Genomic DNA, 13013 nt, shown 5'->3' with positions numbered 1-13013 from the left:
ACACAACTAAAGCACATTCAATTTGTGTATTATTTATGGTGTAGTTTAGTTTTAAAGAAGTAAACAAAAAAAGATTTTTAACCGTGTTAGGGAACTGTTCGTTCTGCTTTTGGCCATGGCCCCTGATGCTCATTTCCCACACTTCCCACACAAACCATCAAAGATCCTTTATTGGACCAAGAAAGCTAACCCCTTATTCCAGCCCTCCAAAGACACTCTGCAAAAGGCGCGATTTTTGGTCTGCATCTACGAAAAGCTTCATTTCTGAAGTGGAAAAATTCAAAGCAAACAATGTGGCTGCATGCGGTCACCATAGTTGCTTTATGACTTTGCAAGCTGCAAAGTGTGACTTGTTTAAAATGATTTTTAACCATATATATAACGTTAATGTTAGGGCCATAACTCTGAAAATGAAAATGTGTTCATATATACGTATATACATTGATTTGCGGAGAGCACGGTACTCTAATATAACAGCATATTTAAGAGATATAATACTGACGTGATCTTGGTTTAAGAATAAAGAAATATTTTTAAAAGGATTGCAAGACATGCTCTTTTTATTTTATTTTTTCTTGTTTCCAAGTCTTCCCATTGCAGAGGAACAGGGACAGAAATTGGCCAACACCAAATTTTTGGAAACAGCGTGAATAAGAAGTCCTTTGCTCCTTAAGCTGGTGTGATATTGTGGAAAGCTCTTAGGAAAACAAATACTAAACGGATCTGGAAGTGAGATAATTTTATCCATCTGTGCCTTTTAGTGTAGTTTTACTACTACGACTGCTGCAGGTGGTAGTAGAGAAGAAAATATGGGGGGGTGTAAATGGAGTTATGAAAGAGCCAGGAGTGAGACGTCTTCCTGATATCGGACCCTCTTTGGTGCCAACGGCCGCCGTGATTGGTCAGGAAGCCTCCCTGGTCCTGGCATGACGTCACTGCGGGAGCGAGTAATCAGACGGTAGAGGAAGCGCGCAGGCTGGAGGAGAGGCAGAAGCTGGAGCACCGAGGATGAAAGCGGACTCATCCGTGAGCGGCGGCGCTGATTCTCACCGAGGGCCCGACGTGAATGCAGAAAAATGAGTCTGGAAAATTCAGCGAGCTAAAGTTGGGGACATTTGCCTCCAGAGTTCGCTTTGCTTGTGAAGCAGGTAAGAAATTGAGGTGGAAACAGGGAAGATTTGCACGCAGAGCATCACATCTTTTTTTTTTTTTTTCAGGCTCTGAATCTCTCCAAATGTCATGTCCATGTGGCTTACGCAGAGGATTTAGGGACACTGGCAATCTCTGCTTAGTATACCTGCTGGTTAATATCCACGGGGAAGAAATATGTAATTTAACCACCAGAAACGCCCTCCTGTTTCATTCTATTTCTGCGAAAGCAGGTGCAGGCTATGATCTTTAAACAGAAAAGAAAAATCTTATTCTCTAAATTACCAGAATAATATAGACTGCTACACCCCTCTGCCTGTTGTTATGATAAGGAACAAATTGGTTTCATGCGTTAGTTTATGCGGATAATCCTTGTGATGTGTCTAGTTTTAGAAGAAGTAGGCCAATCGCAACTCTCATTAAAAGTAGGCTGCCCTTGCCCCCAGGAGCCCTAACGAGCCGAGAGCAAATTAAAACATCTTACCCACCCCCTCCAACCAAACCCCAGCTCAATTTAGATTGAGAAGGTTTTTATTTATTTATTTCATTTTACGAGAGTCAGCTTTTGATCTTGAACTAGCATCATTTTAGTCCTCTGCATAAGCGCGGTGTCAGGATCACGGTCATGCTTTAAGGACGATATATATATATATATATATATATATATATATATATATATATATATATATATATATATATATATATATATATATATATATATATATTCAGTCCTAATCTTATTACAACGACATGCCAAGTTTTGACCATGGATAATTATAATAATAATTATCCTTGGCAGTCGTTTGTTACAAGTCATATAGTGATACTTTTTATCTCGCCTTAAATTGTTTTTGTTATTATTGTTAAGATGTTGTGTTGTGCAGAATACAGGTCTGTCCTACAAAATGAACTAAATAACTGTAGGTTATTATCGAAGTATCTTTCAGCACTGTTGATTTTTTTTTTTTTTAATCTAACTAAATGCTTAAAGTAATATTTCAAACAGCTCCTGCACGGGTTTACACTAGAAATTTTGAAGTTAAAAAGTATGAGAATTTGTATGCTAAATATTGTGATTTGTGTAGCTGCAATACAGGGGTGTTACCTGCAAGATATGCTAATGTAAGCGTTATAGCCTGTTGTGTGTACAAAACGCCTGATTTGATTTTTCTAATGAGTTAATATTTATTTATTTGTTATTATTATTTTACATTTTAGATGCATGACAATTGCACACATGTAGAGTACAATTAGGTCAGGCTGATCTCTGTATTCAGCAGGCCTTCAAACAGACACCTTATCACGGCAGGACAAGAAATGTGTGTCGGCTTCTCAAACCACCAACATATGTCAGCATAAAGACAGTGCATATCTTCGTATCGTGAACATGCGGCGTTTCATGCATCTTTTACTCCATGTAGAGACGATAGCTTTTGCTCCTTTTTTATTTTAATATAAAGATGCAGAAATGATCTGGGAGTGTATTTTTGAATATTACGGGCCTACTAATGCAGCTTCACCTCCTTCTAGATATCACGCCAGCATCATGTCGGGCTACAGCATCAGAGAGTGTGAGCGAGGGGGTCTGTTTTTGTCTTTGGTTATCTAGCTGTATGAGTGTTAAATACCTGTCATAAAGCTAGATAACCGAAAGTAGAAATGACTTCCGTAGCCGTGTGTGCGTACCCGAAAGAAAAGGGCGCTCCGGCTGTAGAGTCACCAAGTTGGATTTTGAAGTTCACCTCCAACAGGTAAGAAAACGTTCTGCTTTGAGGCTGGTGTTAATATTCGTGAATTAGATAGGCAACAAAATGTTTTACTAGAAGTGTGTAAAGTAAGATTTTAGTGCTGAATTTATATTTATAAAGAGTTTCTCTCACCGATAACCAGTGCATTTGTGGGCCTTCCATTGTAGCATATGTCAGCTTCGTACAACCTTTATTTTATGGTAGAAGAGTAGAAAAACAAATTTCTAACAATACTACTTTTAATTTATATTTTAATTTTTTAACCTACTATATAAAAACAGCCACAAGTGCAAATAAAATGATCTAACATCTCAATCAGTACTCTACCCCCAGGCATCTTTTACCTTTAAACTTATGCCCCTCAGTGTAACCTAAGGGTTCATATGAGCTTTAGGAATTGAGCCTGTTTCAGGGTTGTCTATTCACGTTCTTTGCAACATGGTGTTGAATGTAAAGCAGGTCACCCAGTGGCTGGATGGGAAGCAGTAGAGACTCAAAGACCCAAAATTTCACCATTCGCAGGCATTGGTCCACTGATGTCAGTAAAGCATCATGTGAGAAAAACTTTATTGCCAAAAATTAATTAACAGTATATTAAAAATCCAGTCTAATAAGAAGGGAAGTCGTAGCAGGAAAGGTGAACAGGCGAACAGGTCACACTTATTATTATTATTTTCATTCTTGAGGACCTCCAATATTCCTCTTAAAGTACCTGCTTCAGGATACACTGGCATGTTCCCCTGGAAGCCTATAGCGAGTGGGTTGTGATCTTTTACAATTTACCCTCTACTTTGTCATTCGTTTACTTTTTTCCTTCGCTGAAGAGTATTTGCCATTTATTTTAAACACAACATGCAGTTCCGATTCTAACTTCATTCAGGAGAAAGAAAGGGGAAGCTAATGCTTTGTTCCAGCAGGACTGCTAATAATGCCGTTGAGTGGTGTAGCACCCTGCTAATAAAAACACTTGGTGTCTGTATTTAAAGCTGTAGCAAATCTCAGAGCCTTTGGGATACATTGTGTCTCGCCTCAATGAGAAGGCCAGGGCCATCCTGTAGACAGGAGCTGAACTTTTCAACTTGGTACTTCAGCGCTGTTCGGTGCATACGCTCAACCCTGAGAATGCCTCTAAAGCCTAAAGAGCACCAAAGTGAGATGAGTTTTCATTCATTCTGTTAACTACCTATTGCTGTAGAGCTTGCGGTCAAATGCGGCTAATTGCTTCGTTTCACAACGAGATATTGGATATGTGAAAAGGCCGTGGTCCAAGTCTTTTCCAGAGCTTTCCCTGTTATAGGTAGCGTGTGAACATGACGTGCCTTCTTAGTGAAAGGGAATAAAAACACTTGAGGCTTTATATATGGGACGGTCCAAGGAATTCTTGATTTAACCTTTGAACTTTGTATAATATGAAGGATTCTCTTGGTGGTTTTATGGCAAAAACATACAAAAACACACAAGCATGACAAGAGATGGGACTGGGCTATGAAGAAGCAAAGCTGGTGAGAGCTTTTAAAGTTTCCATAGCTGACTGATTTATGCTTGTTTACAGTATGTACAGTAGGCCGTGTTTAGCTATAGTGATACCTTAAGATGTGTAAAGCACTTTTCATATTTTACTCCTCTCTTTTCTATTTTTCTGCTCGTATTGCAGGCTTCTGAATAACACTGAAAGCTGTGGGATTCCTGAAAGGATCCACCATTAGAAGAAAATAAAAAGAAAGGACCTCCCCTCTCCCACCTTCACCCCTTTTTTGCCCGAGAGCCCCTGATGCCATCTGCACTGCCAATGTGGGCGCTTGGCCTGTGCCAGGAGGGGGACAAAGACCCTGCCGGATACCCTGCGGAGTAAGGGCTTGCACAGAGGAGCCATCTTGAGAGATGTTTGCCGTGACACCTAAAATGGCTGGGCTGGCACACGAGGTGAGCTGCATCATAGCTTTCTGTTGGGTACCAGTGGTAATGGTGGTGGTGATGGTGGCCAGGAGGTGGGAAGTGTGACTGTGTCTGTGTGTGTGAGAGAGATGGGGGAAGGGAACAGGACGAAGGATGAGGGATGAGGGGAAAGAAGAGTTTCCCATTTCCTCCCCAGTCACACATGGCCTCTCCCTTTTCTGCTTTCTTCAGCTCCTGCTAATTAGCAGTTAAGGGGTGATGTGAGGGTGGTGGGTGAAGAAGGGTGGTGGTAGTTGATGGTGGAAGGGAGGGGTGGGGGGGGTTGCTGGGTAGCAAACAAAATTAATGAGCTGGCACTGGTTGAAGGAAACCTGCCATCCTCTCCTGTCATGGTGCTTCTTTACTCCCTGATGCACACCAGGCAGTGGTGTACGGCGTGTTTCCACCTGACAAACCTCGGAGATTAATTCATGCAAAACGGCTTTTGTTAGGAAATTTGCATCGTGATATTTACCACAGTATCTTTAAGCGTCTTAGTGTGGCGAAAATCTGAGGAGGAGACAAGCAGGGATCCTGATATTTCTCCTGTGGGTGATCACACGACTGTCTTTAAAAGTAAAAGCATTAGAGTTTAACAATTAAATTTACAGTCTGAAAATGTTCGGGTTCACGAAGCAGTTCCTTGTGTGTAATACTGATATTTTATCATTCATGTTGCAGTGCAGACACTGCGCTTGCATGTAAGTTTTGAGAAATAAGAAATGGGGCAGTGAACATACCTTATTATAACTGTTAACGCTGATTGAAGAGCTCATATATAAATTTAAGCATTAGCGCTCAGCGTTTAATACTGATTACAGCTCTTTCTGGTGTAATTGTACTGCTTCGGTGCTTGCATGTGATTAGAAACTTTAGTTAACAGGAAGGCTAAAAACGCCTTCCAAAATCTGGCAAGGGCAAAATGACACTGCTAAATATCAGTGTAAGTGCAGAGCAATCCAAATCGTCAGCAGCTCCAAGCCTGTAACCCTACACGCGCACGCCCGGAAAAGCGTCCTCATCGTGGCGTAGAGCTGCCCTGTACCCCCGGTGACTCCGGCAGCGACCTGGAGCAGAAAAAGAGACACGTGAGCGTGTGTGTGCAGGGCCAACATGTGCAGCTGCAGTGCTCGTGTGTTAATGAACAGCACCGTGCGTTTTCACATTATCATTCAACCCCGTTCTTTCTCACCCCACCCCACCTCAATAGCTGCTGCCACCCCCCCCACTCCCTACCCATTCCCCCTCGAAAAGCCTGCTTTCCCACTATTGTGGGAACTGGTGGTGCGGTGGACCTGGGCTGGGGGGCAGGGTGGGAAAGACCCTCCAGACTAGACATGAGCAGATGCCTGAGACATTAGACTGTCGTGCAGATCACCGGGGTCGGACGAGCCACTGAGTTTTAATGTGTGTGCAAGTGTATGTGGGTTTGATATGTGTGTGATGGGGGGTGGGGGTGTAGTTCAGGCCCTGGAGTGCCACCTGACTGTTCATTAGTCTATTCAGCCTCCTCTCCATGTCTGAAAGACATGGAGATGCTGTATTTTGTGCTAAATGAGAGGGGTTTCCCAAGCATGAGGCCTATACGCTGTCACATGTAAAACCATAGCCTGTCTTTAGATCCTATTGGAGGCAACAATTAATTTTCATATTTATTAATTTTTTTACATTAAAAATTTGATTTGATTAAAGATTTAAACCCTCACAGTGTGTCACTTCCTCTGCCTTGCACTCCTTTATCTTATCTCAATTTTCCTATCTGGATGAGAGTTAATGCAAACACCGTCTCCAAACTCATGCTGCTCTCAGATTGTAAAAAAAGAAAAAAGAAATCATACAAGACAATTGGTGGCACAACATATCACGGCGAATGACTCAGCTAAGGCGATGGGTGTGCTCTCGAAAGCTGAATGATGTAACCCGCGGATAATGATTATTAATGAGCCTCATACTGTACGTGTGCCTCCACAAGATGTGTAAGGCATGTGCAGCCCACATGTCAAAAGATTATTCCCTCTCTTTATTCATATAAAAGACTCAGAGCTGTCTTTACAATTGCATTTGTGCTGCTCATCTGTGATATACAGCATATTGCTTCAGGCAGGTTTGACAGAAGAGAGGAAGCACTGTGAAAAAAAAATCGTTTTGGAGACATTATAGCTTGCTTAATGCTATGTCTCCGTTGCACATCTCCATGACACATTAGGGGAAACAGAGGAGCAAGGAGGGGAATGATGATGAAATTGGGTTTTTTTTAAAAAAATAAAAAAAACAAAGGTAAAGATTGGGTTATCAAGAGAAGGTTAAAGACACTGGAGCTAAATGTATATGCGTGCATGAAAAGGAGGCAGCAGGTGTAGCACATGGGCAGCCATGTTTGAGCCCACCATCTGCATTTACTGAGGAAGTTAGCTTGTGCTAGCCTGTGCAGTGCCACATTAAAGCCATCTGCAGCTGCGAGGAGCTGGGCATCGAAGACGGAAGAGTGTGCGTGTGTGTGCTTGAAAAGAGTAAGGAGGGCTATCAATTTGTATGTGATAGCCGCAGCAGTCGGCACAGACAGCGTGGTCAAATAGAGGGGGTGACTGAAGCAAATAAGTCAGGAAAATGTATTTGCGCTTAATACCAAAAGTGCTGTAGATGTAAAGAGCTTTTACTAGTACTTGAAGGGTGTTAAAAATGAGCAGCATGTACAAATGCACACAGAATATTTCTTTGTCTAATGGTTAATAAGAGCTGTATTTCTTACTAAACGCAATGTGGTGTGGAGGGGGGATAGCATGAGTTGATTGCAAATGAGCAAAAAATAAGTGATGGGAAAAAAAATGCAAATGTTGATTTAGATAGTGAAACCGCTTAAGACTCGCGTGGTTTTAATCGTCTCGGAAACAAAGAGTTTTCAATCAAGATGGTCTAAAATGAGAGCAGCTGAAGAGTGAGGTCAGCAGCTCTGACACGGTGTCGGGAGGATTTAGGATATAAAGGTCCTCGAATCTTCCTCGGCACACTGTAGATACTTAAATATTCATTTTTCATTCTTTCATTCCTTCTACTTGTACATAACTTTAAATTTGACAGAAAAATGTATTTCCCCTCAAGAAAATGGCAGAATAGAGATGATTACCTTTCCTTCCTTTCCTCCTTCTGTTATTCATTATTAACTATGTATTGCTTTTCCTATGTGGGATTTTCAGTGCAGGGAAATTATAATGTATGACATGATGAAGTGACAGTAGCCCGGTGCTCACTTCCTATTCTGTGTGAGTTCAGCGCCGTAGCCATAGTAGCGATAAAATGTTAATACCGTATAGCTCCTGGGTTACCTCTTCACTATGTGTGGACAGTATTAATGTTTTAACGCCTCTGCTGTGGTGTATAAAGCACAGCTCATGGGCCGCCCATAGTCTTGGATGAGGTCCAATGTGGGTCAAGCGAGGCTCATTGGGACTCTTTAATGCAACTTTGGCAGAGACTAATCTTGCACAAAGCCCAATGCTAAGTATCTTAGAGCAAGATGGAGAGAAGTTTCTACATCCAAGGCTTTGCAGATTACGTCTGTTAGCCATGGCATCCCTGAGTAGGGGTCCTGTATGCTCCAATGAAAGCAGGGGAGAATTAGGTGACTGAGCCTTTAATACAGTGGCCCTTTGTAATCATATCAGTAGATGAGGTTCTGGGTTGAGGAGAATTACATTGAATCCTTGGAGTGACCTCTTTTTATTTTGTGAATGTAATTTTATTCAGTAGTACCATGTGCGAGTTTGATACAGGCAAAAGCAAAAAGAGACAAAGAAAGTGCAGAGTACAGCGTCTGATGCAAAATGGCTGTACGACCCCAACTCTGTGTCAGAAATCAATTCAAGTTCAAGTTCATGGTTGCGACCGCTCTGTCTGCAGCCGGTCAGGGAGTTAAGAGTGTCTGTGACCACCCCGGAGTACAAGAGGAGGAGGAGGAGGTGGTGGTGGTGGGTGCGGGGTACATAGCCTTTGACCTCTGTTAGTGTTGCTATGGGAAAGAGGCTGGTCGGCTCAGTAATGTAAGGCTGAAAAGGCCGAACTGTCAGAGCTGTCCAGCAGACGTCAACCCCCCCCCCCCTCCCCCAATGATACACACACATGCACACAAGCTCTAACTCATTCACACACACTCACAGATGGCACGGGCCAGCTTGGGAATGTTCGTTGTGAGAGAATGCTTTATGTTCATCAGACGCTGTTATAATTCATCCAATCTTTTGAGTCTCCACCTCTTCCTCTGCACATTCTGTTAGACTTCTTCTGTCTCATTGTGTGTGTGTGTGTGTGTGTGTGTGTGTGTGTGTGTGTGTGTGTGTGTTTGTGTGTGTGTGTGTGTGTGTGTGTGTGTGTGTGTGTGTGTGTGTGTTAGCGTGCGCATGTGTGCATGTCACCTAATATACAAATACTGTGATAAAGCACTTGTGAGAAAGGAAACCAATCCTACGTTGCAAACAGAGCTCTTCAGATAAAACGTGCTCCCTGCAGTCAGAAGAAGTCCGCAGAGAAAACATTTCACTAAAAAACAAAAAATATCCAGCGTATTGTCAAATAGTGAAATTACACAGCAAACAAAGCATCGCTTGTGAGCAGAAAACTCACTATACACATGCACATAGTGCATGATTCCGTTTCGCTTAAGCCTCACTATTGTTGTTCTTACAAGGCAATATCTGTGCAATGCAATCTCCAACTTTGCATGTAGGACTGTGATGTAATTAATAACGGTGAAAATCATCTTCTGTGGCCCCAACCTCAACCCATGAGTTATTGATCTCTTTGGATAAACCTGTGGATAAAATAATCTGTTGCGATGTATATTTCTGTGTCTGCTCATTTGAAATGGTCAGTGTTTGATGTTTGAGTGACTGCGTGTCAGAGTGGGCATGCAAATCCACTGATTGTACTATGTGCATGTTCCGTGCCCCCTCTGTGAGCGTGCGCAAGTGTGGCCTCATTTAAGGTTGCATTCATTCAGGGGAGGGGTCTCACGAATAAAAGAGCTCCTATTTGCATACGCTGCATGCTGTCTGCAGAGAGGGAGCAGTCAAAAAAAAGATATCAGAGGTGGACAAAGAGAACGAGGACAAATCCTTCATTGTGGGGTTGGTGGGAGAAAGGGCTCATCTGAATTGGGGAGTGGGTGGAAATTGACAGAGAAAGAGTTCGGGCTGGTTCCCTGTAGGGATAAAAGCCTTAAGATCCCTTCATGCATACAGCCTGCAAATGGAAGAGAAGAACAACATGCAGAGCACAGGGGTCTTTTTCTTTTTTTTAACAGTGCATGAAAAGGAAGTTTGTTTTTCTGAAACACTGCTTACAATCTTTAATGTATAAATTAAAAAAGAAAGAAAAAAGAAATCATGCACAACAAATTCACTATTGGCAAAACAGACTCATCAACCTTTGGAATAACCAAAGAGCTGCTTCGGTTTGCAGAATCGTTTTCAGATTTTATTCTTAAACGTTTCCCCACAGACTCGTTTTTATATGGGGATGTTATTTACCCTTTTTATGTGTTGTTTTACCCGGTGGCCCTTTGTTCTTTGGGTTAATTTGTTTCATTGTAAATGTTTGCTGTTTTTAATGACTGCTCAGCATTTTGTAAGCTCAAGAAAATGCTCTACAAATAAAGCTTTTAATTATGAATGCTTAACGTACTAGCTCATGACAAAACTAGCACATTTTCATATTATGTTGTCAGTGGAATGTGTTCCTAAATCGAGACTGTTTGCAAGAATACCTTCACTTTGCTTTTTGCACCCAAAATGTGAAACGTTACTCTCATTCAGGGCAGAAGAGTTTATGGAGCCAAGTTCGATTCTCATGCTAATGATTCCCTCCATGCTTTCTTCCTCAGGATGGGACAGGACCTGCATCTCTGCACTCTGTAGGACTCTGAAGGCCTGGAAGAAAACTCATCAGACTGTTGTCCTAACAGAATATAAAATTTAACGAAACTGAAACCTGAGTGTATCATCGAAATAAAGTAGAAACAGCAGGTTTACTATGAAACACATTATTCAAGATCAAGGCCTCGGTTAAGCAAAAACAACAAAACCCTATTTTAAGACATTGTGAATGTAATGCCATATATGATCTGATATGTTTATACTGATGTCTTTTGTTTAAATTGTTTAAAAACTGTTAATAAATCACTTTTTTCCCCACTAAATTATGTTTGTATATTTTCACAGTAAATGCCTGCTTTTTTTAAATTAATTAAATATTTTATTTTAATATGTCTAAAGTGTATTTTTTAATAAATATAGATTATTTTATTATTAATATCTTGTCAGTAACAGCTACTTAAATAATATAATAAAATAATATGAAAACTTTACCCCTGTGTTTGATTCTTGTTTTCGAGCAACACCGTGCTTTATTTTGGTGATCCGATAGGCGAGGAAGGACCATATTGTGAGGCTGGATTATTACAGAGCTGGGAAAATAAAACACGAAACACACACATATTTATAATGTCCCTCTCTCTCTTTCTCTCGCTCGCTCGCTCTCTCTCGTGAGAAGGTGTTTGAGTGACCCCGCATTAAGTTTTAATTAGGAGGAGCAGACAAAGCACCGTGTGTGGGAATGAAAAGTTCATCAGCCGAAAACCTCAGTTGCCAAAACGACCCTGTCCGCTATTAAACACAATGTAATAATAATAATAATAATAATAGCCTTCATATTTTATTTATCAAGTGGATTTTATTTGAAACATTTCACCCACACGTTTGCCTTGTGTTCTAAGAATAGTTAAAGGTCTAAATCAGTGCAATAAAAATGTAAGTATAAATTTAAGCGAGTCTGAGTTTTAAGTGTGAGTGAAGGCCACAGCCACGTTTGGACAATTAATCAGTTTTTTGGGTGGGTGGGTGGGTGGATGGGTGTGGGGATTACAAGCCGTCCGGGTGTCAGTCGGACCTCAATCACTGTCCGACTGATCTCTGTCCGGAGTCAAACAACAGATGGACACGCGCGGGGTCAGCAGGGGATTATTTCCACGCTTTGTGTAACAAACAAAACGCTTAGAAGTGACAGAAAAAAAGAAAAAATACAGACATGCTCATTAGTTTCAACAACTGAGTTGTGAATAACTTCTTTTTGCAATTTAATGTACTTGACTAATAACTAAATAAACATGAATAACATCATTGCTCCATTCGCCTTTCATTTTAATCTTCTGACTGTATTACATTGCATTATTTTCTAATACAAATTTTAAAACGATATAATATGTATATAATCTTTTGAAATTACCAGACTATTATTGTTTTAAAGTGGATGAATGAATGACACTTTTTTCAATTTAAAAAGCAGTGATGAAACAATTAAAATTCATAAAAGACTGAAAAAAGAAAAAGAAAAAAAAGCTTGATTTTAATTGTATGTTTTAAAGAAGTTATTGATCCTATATGCAGGTGTCACAGCAGCAGAAATATAAACAGCAATACAGAGCTAAGCTGCTAAGCCAGAATACCTGCTTCTAACCCATATAATAAATCATCTATTTATATTGTATATATTAAACATGACACTTAGAAAATAAAAATAGAGGTAGTCTAATCAATAATGTATGGACTAGTGTGAGAAAACAAATAGACTAAAGTGCGGATACAAACATCTTGCAGTAAACTCTGTAATTACACAGTTACTTGCTTGTGAATAGCTTGTGACAGCGCTGTTTTCTTACCCATCTCCTCAAATCTAACATCACATGGCAGTGCAGTTCTCACTCATGGAGCCCCACGCAGGAGTCAGCATGTTTTCAATCAATCTAAACACTACAGCGGCTGATTTTGGTGATTAGTTCCCCCTCTCTGGATGAATGGAACCCAATTAGCAAAATCAGCCTCTGTAGAGCCTGGATGGAAGGAAAGCACAAATGTTCAAATGATGTTGTAAAAACTGTTACACTGCCATGATTTTCATCATTAAAAATGTTTCATATTCTGCTGGGTTTACCCTACATGCCCTGCAAATGTGTGCTTTATGTTTCCTCCCTGCAAACAAACATTAGAGAGCTCAGAGAATAATTATGGCACATTCAGTATCCACATCATCCTTCTGCAGAGGTAACGTCTTGCTTTAATCTGTTGCTCGGTGTAAATATTGCTTTTTGATGAATGTCCTGTGAGGTGGCACAGCCGGTCAGGGACCTGTTGG

This window comes from Diplotaxodon limnothrissa, linkage group LG7 (genome assembly GCF_057381915.1).
Source record: "Diplotaxodon limnothrissa isolate DT_005_m linkage group LG7, D_limnothrissa_male_GT1.1, whole genome shotgun sequence".
NCBI lineage: Eukaryota > Metazoa > Chordata > Actinopteri > Cichliformes > Cichlidae > Diplotaxodon > Diplotaxodon limnothrissa.
This window is presented reverse-complemented; position numbering follows the sequence as displayed.